Source organism: Puma concolor, chromosome B1 (genome assembly GCF_028749965.1).
Source record: "Puma concolor isolate L17-30 chromosome B1, mPumCon1.1.hap2, whole genome shotgun sequence".
Taxonomy (NCBI): domain Eukaryota; kingdom Metazoa; phylum Chordata; class Mammalia; order Carnivora; family Felidae; genus Puma; species Puma concolor.
The window spans coordinates 155692925-155708582 of record NC_141670.1 but is presented as its reverse complement, the minus strand read 5'-3'; positions in this window follow the sequence as shown (position 1 = coordinate 155708582).

The following is a 15658-nucleotide window of genomic DNA, read 5'->3' as shown; positions in this document are numbered from 1 at the left end:
AGAGATGTGTATGTTAATAAGCAGTGTTCATAAAGAACATGATAAGAAATTGTTTCAAAACAATAGGAAAATTGTTGTATAGAACTAGATTAAAGTGTTACAGGTAAGACTCTTGCGTTATTACTAAATATATAGATAATCTTTGTAAAGGTAATGTTAATTGCTACTTTTATTCTTTACCAGTTAATGTTATTATCCTGAAGCTATTGAAAATTATGCCATTATTAGTTTTTATTTTTTATTGCAGCAAAATAAACATAACATAAACTTTGTCATTTTAAGAAGTGAAAACAAGGACTTAGATATTTGCATGTGTTCAGCAGCATTATTCACAGCAGCCAAAAGATGGAAGCAATCTAAGTAGCCAATGATGACTGAATGAAGCAAAAATAAAAATAAAAAATAAAAGAGTGGAATATGCATACAATGGAATATGATTCAGTTTCCTTTCAAAGGAAGTTTCCTTTAAAAAGGAAGGAAATCTTGACACTACAACATAGATTAACCTTGAAGACATTATACTACTTTCTGAGATTATAAACAAACTACTTCACAAAAGCACAATCATTGTATGATTCCAGTTATATGAGGTTCCTAGAGTAGTCAGATTCATAGAGATAGAAATTAGAATGGTGGTTTCCATGAACTATTTTAAAATTATTTTCAGCTATTTAAAAACTTCTTTTAACTTAAAATAGTAAAAATCGTAAATTTTATAATATGTATGTTTTATTTCAATAAAGAAGAAAAAAAAATAACTTCAAATCATTTTTAATTGTTCAGTTCTGTGACATTAGGTACATTTACTTCGTTGCACAACTACAATCACCACTAATCTGCAAGACTTTTTCATCTTCCAAAGATCAGTCTCTGCAACTATTAAAAAATAACTCCCCTTTCCCCCATCCCCCATATCTATCTATCTATCTATCTATCTATCTATCTATCTATCTATCTATCTCTATCTACCTACCTACCTACCTACCTACCTATGTATCTATCATCTTCTATCATCTATCTCTCTATCATGTATTTCTATCTACCCAACATCTATTTATCTGTTCAAACAACAAAACATTGTTTATATTTAAACTGTCAATATTTAAATATTTTCTTTCCTTCTCATTCCTTACTTTCTTACTGCATCTTTTCCATTTAAATAATTTTCCTTTGGTCACCAGAAAACCCCTTAGTACACCCTTTGGTGCTGGTGGGCTGGTATCAAATACTCTCCATTTAAATTTTCATTATTCTTTTTACTGGACATATTATTTCGCCTTCATTCCCCAAATATATTTTGTTGGCTATTAAATTTCGTGTAGGTTGTCATTTAATTTTAGCATTTTGAAGATAAAATGAAATTGCATTGGCTTCCATTGTTTGTGTTAAAAAGTTAACTGTTAGTGTAGTTAAGAATCCTCAGGATAATATATATTTCACTGTTACTTAGATATTTTACTATGATATGTCTAGATGAGAAATTTATTTTTTTAAATTTTTTATCCTTTGTTATATATTTTAATATTCTTGATTTTTACCTGATGTATTCTATTTCTTTAAGCCATTAGTCTCTCAAAGTTCATTCCTCCCCATTCTCTTTATCTTTCTGGAACTCCAGTTGCATATGTAGACCTTCTCCATTCTCTTAACTATTTCCATCTTACATCTTTTCATGTTTTAATGCATGTAGTTTCTTCTGGGCTATTTTCTTTTTCATGAATTCACTTTTCAGCTATGTCTTATCTATTAAAACTATATGTTGAGTTATTTAATCAATTATTGTATTTTTCATGTTTATATTTGTTTTGTAACTGACAAATATTTTTATATAGAGTCCTTTGCTAATGATATTAACATGTATTTAATATTCTTAAACACAGTAAACCTACTTACAAAATCTATGTCTGCTAATACCAATATTTGAAGGTCTTATGGATCCATTGTCTTTCTTGTTGGTGGTTATTTTTATATATCTCGCATCCTAACATACCTATTTTTTTTTTTTCATGCATGAAATATTTTCTATTGTTTGACTGGAAGCTAAGGATAATGTTACCTTCCTTTGTCAAGTTTGGTAAATGTGAAGTCTGGAATCCTATTAATCCTTTTTCTGGTATTAAGTTGATTCAAAGCTGTACTGAAGTCTCTAGTCAGGGTCCTTTACTTTCATGTAACCCTTGTTCCTAGAGTACAGCTCTTCAAGATCCCAATCCAAACTCTACGTCATTGGCCACCTCACATCCTCAACCTCTGGTGGTTCCGAGATTCCAATGTTATGTCCATTTTCAGCCTTTTGGCTGCCTCATCCAAAAATAGCAAATGCTCCCTGAGAAAAGCAGGCTCAGAACAGAATCTCATCCCTGGATGTAATCTCTGGATTCTGCCTTCTCTTGAATCTTGACTCAATGATTATTTAACAGGCAGTTAAATAATGTCTATATAGTTAGCTAATATCTTTAGTGTGTGTGTATGTGTGTATGTGTATGCAGTGTGACAAACACACAGCATCATGTAACATTTTATAACTCTTCCAACAAACTTACATATGGTAAATTGGCAAAGATTATTTTATTTTGTTTATTGTATTTTTTAAATGTTTACTTTTGAGAGAGAGAGAGAGAGAGCAAAAGCAAGGGAGGGGAAGAGAGAGACAGAGGGAGACACAGAACCTGAAGTAGGCTCCAGGTCTGAGCTGTCAGCACAGAGCCCAATGTGGGGCTCAAACCCACTAACCATGAGGTCATGACTTGAGCCAAAATCAGACGCTCAACTGACTGAGCCACCCAGGTGCCCCGACAAAGATTATTTTAAAGAGAAATGTAACAAATATGCCAACATATAACATACAAATGGCAAGTGATCCTATGTGAAAGAATGAAAAAAAAAATTCCTTAAGGTAAAAATCAAACTAGATTCAGGTAAAATATCACTATGACATGAATTATAACACTTTATTGACTAATAAGCCAAATATGCTTTCATGTGTATTTATTCTTGAGAAAGAGAGAAAGTGGCAGAGTGCAAGCAGGTGATGGGCAGAGAGAGAGAGGGAGAGCAGAATCTGAAGCAGACTGCAGGCTCTGAGCTCTCCAGACAGAGCCTGAAGTGGGGCTGGAACTCACAAGTCATGAGATTATGACCTGAGCCGAAATCAGATGCTTAATTGAGTGAGCCACCCAGGCGTCCGAAGCCAACTATGCTTTAAAAGAGGGAAATTCATTTTTTCATGTGTGTCAGATCTGTAACTTAAATAACAGGAATTATACAATGTTGTCCTTTTCAAACATAGAAGTAGAGAAAGTTGAATAAAGAATTCTATTTACTTTAAAATGACTAATTAATGTATAAATAACTTTTGAAAGTATTAATTTTTAACTTATTTATTCACATAATTTTGATAATCACCTTCATAGTGAAATTCAAACAGCAATGTCCATATTTATGTCTTATTTTATAATAACCTTTTAAACCAATTTCCTTAGCATGGTTGATCAGATACACACATACACACACACACGTACACATAACTTTACGTATATGTTAATTTTAATTGACTTCATCAATTGGAGCAAGGGCTCATGAAACTAAAATTATGTCAAATCCAAACTCTAATAACTTTTATTCCATACAAATTTAAAAATACTTAGTGTCATTATTGGCAAAAGAATGCAAATAAAACACACTTGCTTACAAGAATCAGTTGCAAATATATATATATATATATATATTTATATATACATATATATTTATATATACATGTATATACAAGCGTATATGTACATATATATATATATATATATATATATACACACACTAATATGAGTAAATGCATACATAAAAATATGTATATATTTGCAAATTTGTACCACACATTAAAACAGTATGTGTGTAGGGGCACCTAGGTGGCTCAGTTGGTTGAGTGTCCACCTCTTGATTTTGGCTCAGGTCATGATCCGAGGGTCGTGAGATCGAGCCCCATGTGAGGCTCCACACTGAGAGTGGATCCTGCTTAAGATTTTCTCTACCTCCATATGCCCCTTTCCCTGGCTTGCATGTGCTCCCTCTTTCTCCCTCTAAAAATTAAAAAAAAAAATAGTATGTGTGTATAGACTTTTTTAGTGTTTTAAATTTTGACTGGTTTTGTACTTTTGAGATTTTGCCAAAAGAAATATAAACAAGAAAAACAGAATGATCAATAAATCAAGATATAGACCACAAAAAAGTCAATATTGAAAGTATTATCAGAATATTTTACAGAATATATACTGCATTAAAATTCCTACACTTTGTTTTTTGTCTTGAAAAACTAAACATGGATATTCTGCCACAGAAGTCAATAAATTCTTACACATATGTTTTCAGGATTTCCTTTTATATATAAAGCAATTACTTTAAAGTCTGTAGTTAAAATGTGACTGAAGCAGAGACAAATAATTGTCCTAAACTCATTTTTGCTGCCATTTAATCCTCAGGATTAAATAATTGATGAAAGTATGCTTACTGAAGAAGCACTAAGTAGTACTTTGTACAGGCATTTAAATTCCTCTGACTTCTCATTCATCCACATGTCTAAGCAAGATGATTTATGCAGAATGTTTTGAATTATAATAATGCAGACCTAAGAAATCAAGGTAATAGTATATCCCCTAATTACAACACCACTTCAACTATCCAATGCAAATTCTTCCTCCTTTCATTGGGAATGGGTTTACACAATTGGAAATTATCTTTATAACATTAATATAACATCTAAATTATAGCATGTCATGAAATGATAGTGCTAGGAATGAGGCTCTCCAGGAATTAATTTTGGCCTAAAAAAATTACACACAGAATGATAATACATGGATTGAATTTTTGTCATATCTAATTTTAAAAACAATATTTTAGAAAAATAATATAACATATTTTAAAATCTGTGCCAAAATCTTTAAAGGAATACCAATAAATTAAAATGTGTAGTGACTTCAGAGGAAAATTCTTACAATTTCAAACAATTATTATTGTTTAACCCTTAATAACATTTTAACTTGTCTACCCCATAACCATTCATAATTTAATTTTAATTTTAATATTTCTAAAAATAGTCCCTGAAAACCAACAATGATTTATGTTATAGAATTTAACAACATATTAAGCACCTGTTTTTTGTGACGTAGATTTTGAAACCAGAAAGACTTGGTATCAAATGCCATCTTATAAATGGTGTGCTTAACAGTTTCAGTGTGGTGATTTCATTTCTTTAAGCTTCATGTTCTTCGACTTAAAATGAAAATAATAAATTCCAAATAACATGGCTGCTAAATGAATTTGTTGAGAAATATCTTGATGGTTGGCAGAGAAACAGCATTTGAAAAAAATGATGTATGACCATTATTACAGATGTTTATTAGATATGTACTCAGATTATTCTGGAGAGAATACATTTTTAGTAAAATTGTATATTAGTCTGATGATTTGGCTGGACTTTCAGAAAATATACTCAAAGATTTATATTATATAGCTCTGAGCAATCTTTTATCATTCATTTGTTTTCAAAATGATTTAATATTGTGTTAGCTACTAAATATTAGCAATTTTAAGCAGAGCCACATGGCATAACTCATTTCTTCTTTTGTAAGCTAAATAATATTATATTTTCTTGTTATGGAAATAGTGTTAAAATCTGTTAAAATATCTTTAAAAATATGAAGAAAGACATTTAATCTATATCCAAAACACTAATTATTGCCATCCTGTTGTGTGTGTGTGTGTGTGTCTTTTCCTTTCTTTACACATATTCGTTTACAGATTTTTATTTATGCAAAGACACTAGATATGTATTTTGTGAAATATTCGAAATAAAGATTGGAGATGAATAAAATCCTCTAAGCCAGATAGAACAAGGTAATGACAAAAAACGATTGGACATTAGGTGTTCTTGTGGTATCAGACATATAGCAAATAAGCAGTTCATAACTAGGAAGAATTATTTTGGTTAGTCATGTCATACTCAGTTTGTACATTTAACAAAAAATAGACAAATAAGGGGGCCAGTAATATAGAAATGCAAGCGTCTAGGAAATGGCAACGGTGACCTAAAATCAAATGCATACTGTGGTAAGGTCCCCTCCCTGAAGAATGAAAACAAAAACAAAACAAAACAAAGCACCTCAAGTCAACATGAGACCACTTAATCAGACTACATGTTTGTGTGTTACCATATATGGGAGACAAAGAAGTAGAAAATGTATAAAAAAACAAACAAACAAACAAACAAAAAACACCTGTCCTTCTGTGCTCAGTTCTTCGGTAGGAACCCAACTGAGCAGTGAGGACACAAAGTTGCTAAGGGGAAAAAAAAAAAGCCTTCCGTCATGACTCTCTGTGAGAATCCTGTTACAATACTGTGAGAAAAGAAGTTGTCGCTGGATAAAAACCAAACAAATCATAAGAAAATAATTTCAAGTGCTCAATTCTACGTGACCCAAAACAATAAAAGATATGAGAAGAGATACAGAAAGCTTAATCGAGTCATATGCTATTTATGCTGAAATAGCATAAGGCTAAGTTACAAGCAAGATGATGGGATACTTGGTAGAAAATTAATGTATTTTGGGCAGTATTAAGAATAAATTGGAGAAGTATAATTTTTTAAATATATAGTGATAATTAGTCTATTACAAAATGAAATTATTAAACCTTCCCTTTCATTACCTATCTCAAAGGTAAATACATAGGTATGCATTTATCACATTAAATAGTTTTACAGGGGCGCCTGGGTGGCGCAGTCGGTTAAGCGTCCGACTTCAGCCAGGTCACGATCTCGCGGTCCGGGAGTTCGAGCCCCGCGTCAGGCTCTGGGCTGATGGCTCGGAGCCTGGAGCCTGTTTCTGATTCTGTGTCTCCCTCTCTCTCTGCCCCTCCCCCGTTCATGCTCTGTCTCTCTCTGTCCCAAAAATAAATAAACGTTGAAAAAAAAATTTAAATAGTTTTACAAATCCAGATTATTAGTTTTTTTAATTTTTGATTGTCTTCTAAATGTTATTTTTAAAGAAGTCATGATATCTGAGAACATTCTTGAAAATCACAGGTAGACATAAGTCAATATTACGTTTTTCTTTATATTTGTACTAAAAAACAAATCTTCCTTATATTCCATGGTCTACCTTTCAATATGTGAAGGAATACAATTTTTTTTCAGAAAGGAATTTCATGCAGGTATAGCATCATCAATTTACAGAAGACTCCTATTACATCATGAATATTATTTTGAATAGATATTTCAGAAATGTGACAAGAGATCCAAGCTAGAATGATGTCAACTACAAGAAATAATATGTTCAATGTCTACCCCTTGCTTAGCCTAACTGCCCTCCATTTCTACCTCCATAAACAATGCAGCTTGGCCAGAATTTGAGAGCTTTTCCCTGAGTGAAGTTTGAAAGGGATAAAAATATCATAATGAATGTCTTATAGTTTTACTCTATCATCTATGCTGTTAGTTACTGGTTTGTTGGTTTTGTATTTTACCTGTTATCGACCCCATCTTTACTGGTATGTTTTCATTGAAAAAATATCACCTCCATCTTGATAATAACGAATACAAAGAGAGTCCAATAAGTGAAACCCATGCATACTCTCATCTTACCAAAAAATCAAAACAAACAACCACAATAACAAAAATAGTGAACCATATTGAGAAATATAAATCAAGTACAACTTAAATGTTCCATATTTAAAAAAATTAAGTTTATTTATTTTTGAGAAGAGAGAGACAGAGCATGAGTGGGGGAGGAGAGAGAAACAGGGAGACACAGAATCTGAAATAGGCTCCAGGCTCTGAGCTGTCAGCACAGAGCCCTACGCGGAGCTTGAACTCACAGACCTTGAGATCATGACCTGAGCCGAAGTTGGATGCTTAACCAATTGAGCTATCATTAATGTTCCATATTTTTAAATGTTCCATATTTTTAAAGTTACCTGGACTCAAGGAAATATAGAAGGGACAGACAAGGGCACTGTAATTAACTGGGTGTGGGGAACTATGTTTCTCCAGGCCAGAGAAATAATCTAGATCCATGTCCATAAATGTCATCAACATGTCACCTGCTATAGGACATTTGAAAATTATGTAATCTCTTTGGCTCTTGTTTGTGTCCTGTACATAATTAAAGTAATAATGAAAACTAAAGAACATTCCAGGGAAGGATTCAATAAGATAATCTAGACAAACCATTTGCACATTATAATAATGAGAAATTTTGTAAGATTTCTGTGTATTGCGTTATATGATGTTTAGTCTGGTAATGGTGTGTAATAGTCCATTATTTATCATTTATTTATTCACCCACTTGTTCATGTCCAGCATTTGGATATAATCTTCATGAAGCATGTACCAATCTTGTTCTCTCTTTGATTTCTAGAATCTGGGGACGTGTTTTGCATTAATGAAGTTCAAAGATTGACAGAAGGATAGGAAGATGGTTATTAGATTAAAACAGAAAAATGATGGGAACTGGATGACAGTTGCAGCACTGAAAATGAAAATGGGTTGAAAGACATTATTAACGTTTTGAGATAAGATGATTAAAGCAAAAAAAAAAAAAAAAAGTGTGGCCACTGATTTGATATTAATGCTAAAGTAGAAGAATGAGACCACATAATAAAAGCTTCGGTGATGTGAAAAATATTTGAAACATTGACATAAAAAAGGAAGATTAAAGGGAAGCAAATTAGAATGATATGAAATAGAGTGTTAGGTTTACATTAATTTAGGACACAGTTAAAGAAAAGTTATGTAAAAGTTACTAGAAAATTGAGCTTATGTCAAGATTAAGAACTGAGAGAAGGAAAATGTAGGTGCCAAAAGATAATAAAATGGAAGAATGGTAGGTATGTCTGTAAAGGTAAGCAAAGAACTGACCATTTAAAATCCTGTAGGGTAGTTTAAGCATTTCAGAATATCTTCTAAGAGCAACATGGATTCTCTGTAGTATTTTAAGTGAAGACATTTAAAGACATGTTTTATATTTTTTGAAAATTAGTCTCAGTACAATGATAAAGATAAGTGAGAATTGATATGGGTAGACTGGTAGGAGAATATTTCTTTGGCACAGGCGAAGAAAGATGCAGTCTTCATATGGTTTTAATAGTTGGCAGTAAAAAAACAGTGGATGGTTCAGGAGAAATTTAGGAGGAAGACTAAATGCGATTATCTGTAAAGTGTATAGAAAACAAAGTCATATAGAAGCAATCCTTAGATTTCTGACCAAAAATATTGTACAGTTATGACACTGATTTCTACTGCAAACATTACGAAAACAATGTTAGCACAGGCACTCTTTGGGGCACATTTGCTTGAGGTGTTTATAAGACATTCAATTGGAGAATTCAGTTATGAAGTAATTATATAAATTTGAAGTTCAAAAGTGTGGTCTGGCTTGGAAATAATTGTGTGAAGTTTTCAGTATTAGATGGTAATTGAAGAGATCAAAAAGGTGGAAGATTTTGTGTAAAATTTTACCTTTATGCTTATGTTGTTAGACAACCTAACAATTTCATATTTTATTTTTTAAAGGTAACTTCAGGTGTCTCAGTCGGTTGAGCCTCCGACTTCGGTTCAGGTCATTATCTCTCTGTCTGTGAGTTCAAGCCCCGCGTCGGGCTCTGTGCCGACAGCTCGGAATCTGGAACCTGTTTCAGATTCTGTGTCTCCCTCTCTCTCTGACCCTCCCCCGCTCATGCTCTGTCTCTCTCTCTCTCTCTCTCTGTCAAAAATAAACATAAAAAATTAAAAAAAAATAAAGGTAACTTCAAATATTGACAAATTCAATATACAGTAACTCCTCTTATCTGCAGTGGATACATTCCAAGACCAGCAGAAGATGCCTAAAACCACAAATAGTAGTGAACCTTATATAACCTATGCTTTTTTTCTCTATACGCACATAGCAATAATAAAGCTTAATTTATAGATCAGGCACAATAAAAGATCAACAACCATAACTAACAATAGAATTATAACAATGTACAGTAAAAAAAAGTTTGTGAATGTGGTCTCTTTCTCTTTCCCAAAATATCTTATTGTATTGCACTCCCCCTACTTGTAATGGTATGAAATGATTCACTGACGATGTGATGAGATGAAGCGAGAAGAATGCACGTTAGGCTACTACCTACCTTCTGACTTCCTATCTGAAGGAGGATCATTTGCTTCCAGAGTAACTGAAACCATGGAAAAAGAAACCACAGATACAGTGAAACTACTGTATTAATATCTTCAGAAACAAAATGAAAACTAATATTAGAAGCTTCATTAGTGCCTCTGTTTTTCTTGAGATCATCATATTATAGAAGACAAAAAGATTTTTAACAATCTTTATTTTTTGCAAAGCACTTGAAGAAGTTACATAAGAGCAAATAATATCCCTATGATGTATGTCCCATATGAAAAAGTAGTTCCATTATGCATAATTGGAGACTTTGTAGAGCAATGACTTTGCACATTACGAATGCTAAGACTGCAACAACTTTTGAATATGAAGATAAATAACCACAACTGTGAGGACATTAATATGCATCAAACATTCCAACAATACATCTCACTGAAACATGATTAATCTTACACATGCTGATGATGTTTAAAGCAGAAGCATTATTGAAATTAATCTTGTTCTGTTGAAGAGTTCAATGAATAGTGTTGTATTTATAATTTCAATTTCTGGATAACATACTGAAGGCTGGGAATTTGTAATTTCACATATTTTGCTAGGTGAGGCACTTTTTTATACTAAAGATTATTCCATTTTTATAGAACTTTATAGAATAAAAATTCATTTAAAATTAAGGAAAATACACTGCTTGAGAAATGAGATACTACCTTATAATAAATGACAACCGTTTAATATCTTTATTTCTTGGTGGAGAAGTGGTAATGAGGAAGCTACCTTGTGGACACAGAGCTGAAAAAACATGCAATACCAAAATTTCTCCTCTCACAGTAAACTGGGTGATGAGTAATGCTTTCTATATAACTGCTTGTTTTTTTAAAAATAGTTTATCATGTAAAATTATTCTCCATGCATAATAAAAAAAAACTCATTAAAGATATGAAAACCGCAACTAAAAGTCCTTTTCTCAGAAGGCTCCAGTTTCCCAGAGGAGAAACTATGAAAAGTTTCCTTTACATTTTCCACAGGTATATGTGCATTCATTCCTTTGTTTTTAGGAGATTGTGTTTATAAGTATATATTACTTTGATACATGAATTAATGATTCAACAATGTCCTTTGGATATCATTATGCATCATTAAATATAAATTTGTATTTCTGTTGTTCTAATAACTAATAGTTCAACAAATAACAGAAGGTTAATTTGATAGTAATGATGTTAATGTGACAAAAGTTGGCTTAAATAAAATTGGGGAATTATGCAACAAACAGATAGGATTTTAAGGCTTGATAAGACGTTTTCATTGAACAGACACAACATAAGATATACCATTTTGGAACAAGAAGACTTGTTCCAAAAGAACAAGGAAGAAAAAGATATGAAGAAAAGAATCATATTAGATGTTTATAATGGGTACTTCAGAAGTACTACATTTTCAAGAATTTAGGTATAATTTGTCAATAACAGAAAAATGAAGTAGAGAAGGCATAGGGATTATGGGGCATTGAAAATTTTTTCAAACAATGATATTTAGGGAAGACTGTTTAGAATATGAGATTTGTATACAAGTGGAAGGAGGAAGAATCAAGGCAAGTGCAAATCTGGTAAAATAGCAGAACAGGCAGAATGTTCAGTAAAGTTAAAGGCCACAAAATATACTGTGCTTCATGCATTTGAAGAAAAGAGTGGCGGCCAAGGTGCCTGGACTGAGGAGAGGAAGGCAAAAGCAACAAGCAATAAAGGCTAGAACGAAGATACCAGATCATGTGCAACCTTGTAGATCATGGCAAGGACTTGGTAAGCGGTGATGTTTACTGTATTTTGCACACACAGCTAAACTGGATAGTACACGCAGCCAGTTTAGAACAAGGTATATTGGGGGAAATAATGTCCTGCTGATAAAGTTTATATGAAAATGCAAATAGACAAAAACAACAACACCTTCTTAAAGGTTGAAAATTGAAAGCTTAGTCTAGTGGATAGCAAAACATACTTAAAATACAGTAATTGCAGCAGGATGGTATTGGCACAGGTTACATGGAATGGAATGGAATGGGGGAAAAAATAGACCAACACACTTAAGACCATTTGACGTAAGATGAGGACACTATGGGGACACCTGAGTGGCTCAGTCAGTTAAGTGTCCAACTCTTGATTTCAGCTCAGGTCATGATCTCACTGTTTGTGAATTCAAGCCCCACATCAGGCTCCACTCTGACAGTGTGAAGCCTGCTTGGGATTCTCTCCCTCTCTCTCCACCCCTCCCCTGCTTGTGCTCTCTCTCTCTCTCTAGCCCTCTCTCTCTCAATAAATAAACAAACAAACAAACAAACAGCAAACATTAAAAAAAAGATGAGAGTACTTTATGCAAAAAGGAAAAGCTACTTTTTTTAATTAATAAAGTTTATTTTTTGAGAGGTGTTGGATTTACAAAAAAATTGAGTTGAATATACAGGATTATTTTTTGTCCCCACCAGCAACAAATGAGAGTTCCTGTTGCCCCGTGTCCTTGGCAGCATTTGGTATGATCAATTTTTGGGATTTTAGCTCTTCTAATATGTGTGTAGAATCTTATTGTTTTAACTTGCATTTCCCTGATAGTATATGGTGTGGAGCATATTTTCACATGCTTATTTTATATTCATATATATATATATATATATATATATATATATATAGCCACATGTCTGTTGAAATACTTTGTCCACTTTTAAGTTGGGTTCTTTGTTTTCATATTATTGAATTTTAAATAATTCTTTGCATATTTGGTAACAGTCCTTTGTCAGATATCTTTTGAAAGTATTTTCTCTGGATCTTGAATTGTTTTTTTTTTTCTTTTTATTCTTTTCACAGTATCTTTCTCAGAGCAGAAGTTTTTAGTTTTAACAAAGCCCAAATTGACAATTTTTATTTCATGCATCATGCTTTTGTTATGTGCCTCTGAAGTCATGGCTAACTCCAAAGACATCTAGATTTTCTTCTATGTTGTCTTGTAGGAGTTTTATAGTTTTGCATTTTATATTTAGGTCTATTACCCGTTTTGAATTAATTCTTTATGGAGCATATAAAGTTTATGTCCAGATTCATTCTTTTCTTGCATGTGGATGTCCAGTTTTTTCAGCACAATTTGCTGAAAAGATCACCCTTTCTTAATTGTATTAGTTTTGGTCCTTTGTCAAAGATCTGTTGACTATATCTGCGTGGGTTTCAATTCTGTGTCACTAATCTGCTAGTGTATATTTCATTAATACCACGGGGTCTTGATTACTGTACTTGCATAGTAAGTATCAAAGTCAGGTAATAGAAGTTCTCAATTTGCTCTACTCGTTCAGTATTGTGTTGGCTATTCTGGATCTTTATTAAGCTAGGAAGATTTTACAATGTGATAATATTGAATCTTTTCATCCATGTAGATGAATTATTTAGCCAACTATTTGGATCTTTGCTAAGTTTCATTGGAGAGTTTGGATTTTTCCTCATATAGATCCTACACATAATTTATGACATTAATATCTAAAAATTTTCATTTGGGGTGCTTATATAAATGGTTTATATGTTTAATTTCCAATTCCAATTGATCATTGCTGGAATGTAAGAATGTCATTGACTTTTTTATAGTAACATTTTATCCTACAACTTTTGCTATCCTTGCAGTTTTAAAAGGTAGATTTTTACAATGAGATACCACCTCTCACCTGTCAGAATGGCTGAAATTAACAACTCAGGAAACAACAGATGTTGGCTAGGATGTGGAGAAAGGGAAACACTTTTGCACTGTTGTTGGGAATGCAAACGGGTGCTGCCACTCTGCACCAGTTTGGAGTTTTCTCAGGAAGTTAAAAATAGAACTACCCTATGACTCAGCAACTGCACTGCTAGGTATTTATCCAAAGGATACAAAAACACTAATACAAAGGGGGCACATGTACTCCAATGTTTATAGCAGTGCTATCAACAATAGCCAAAGTATGGAAAGAGCCAAAATGTCCATCAACTGATGAATGAATAAAGAAGATGTGGTACAGGTACACAATGGAATATTACTCAGTGATCAGAAAGAATGAAATCTTGCCATTTGCAACAATGTGGATGGAACTAGGGTGTATTATGCTAAGCAAAATAAGTCAGGGAAAGATAAATATCATATGATTTCACTCATGTGTGGAATTTAAGAAACAAAACAGATAACATAGGGGAATGGAAGGAAAATAAAATAATAAAATAATAAAATAAAATAAAATAGAAAAGGAGGCAAAACATAAGAGACTCAACTATAGAAAACAAACTGAGGGTTACTGGAGTGGAGGTGGGTGGCAGGATGTGCTAAATGGGTGATGGGTATTAAGGAAGGCATTTGCTGGGATGAGCACTGGGTGTTGTATGTTAAGTGATGAATCACTGAATTCTCCTCCTGAAACCAAATCTTACTATATGTTAACTAACCTGAATTTAAACAAAAAAAAAAAAAAAAAATTTAAATAATTAAAAAAAAATTAAAAGTAATGTCACTTGCCTCTTGCAAATAAAATTACATTAAAACTTAAAAAAAATAAAATAAAAGGTAGGGTTTTTGTTACTATTATTTATGTATGATAAGGTCAACAGATAAGGGAAATGACAGCCACTGGAAAGATAACTTGTAGCTCACAGTTTCCAAGAATAAAGGTATACCATACCTCACAAGGCCACATTAGGAAGAACCATGCTCTGTCAAGAAACAGAAGGAGTGAATGGAAAACATGGACAGACGATTTTACTTTGGTTTCCACAAGAAAGGTGAGACAGAGCAGGGTAGGCAGGTTTAGGATTGGCTAATTAGAATTCAATGGGCTCTAGAGTGTAGGGGCTGTTATTAGTTGTCTGATAAGTGGCACTAGGACAATTAGGGCAGAGAGGAATATCGCCTCCTGTAGTGTAAAAGCCAGATGGAAGTGGTTGGAAGTGTGAGGTCTTGATTAGTTCATTTGCACCATCTCCCCAGTCAGCAAGACCCCAGAACATTAAGAATACAACAAACAAACAAACAAACAAACAAACAGAAAATGTAGTTAATATAACTATGTATTAACTCCAGGAAGTTTTTTTGTTGATTCTTTGCAATTTTCTACATAATAATCATGAAAAGTACTAAATAAAAAATCATGGAATTTTATTTATTAAATAAAAATGACAGTTTAATTTTCTCCTTCTCACCATGTATACTTTTATTTTCTTGTCTTACTGTACTAGGAAGAACTTCTAGTATGATCTTAAATATGACTGATGAGAAATGAATATTATTGTTTGATTCCTGATCTTAGCAGGAAAGCATTTAGTTTCTCACCAACAAGTATAATGTTAGGTGCTGGTTTTTGTAAGTGTTCTTTATCGAGTTGAGGATATTCCCATTTATTTCTAGTTGACATATTCTTTTTAATAAAATGTGGTGTATTAATTGAATATCCATGATAAAAATAATTTAGATCCAAAATAAAAATTAAAAAAAAACCACAGGTGTCCATTCCA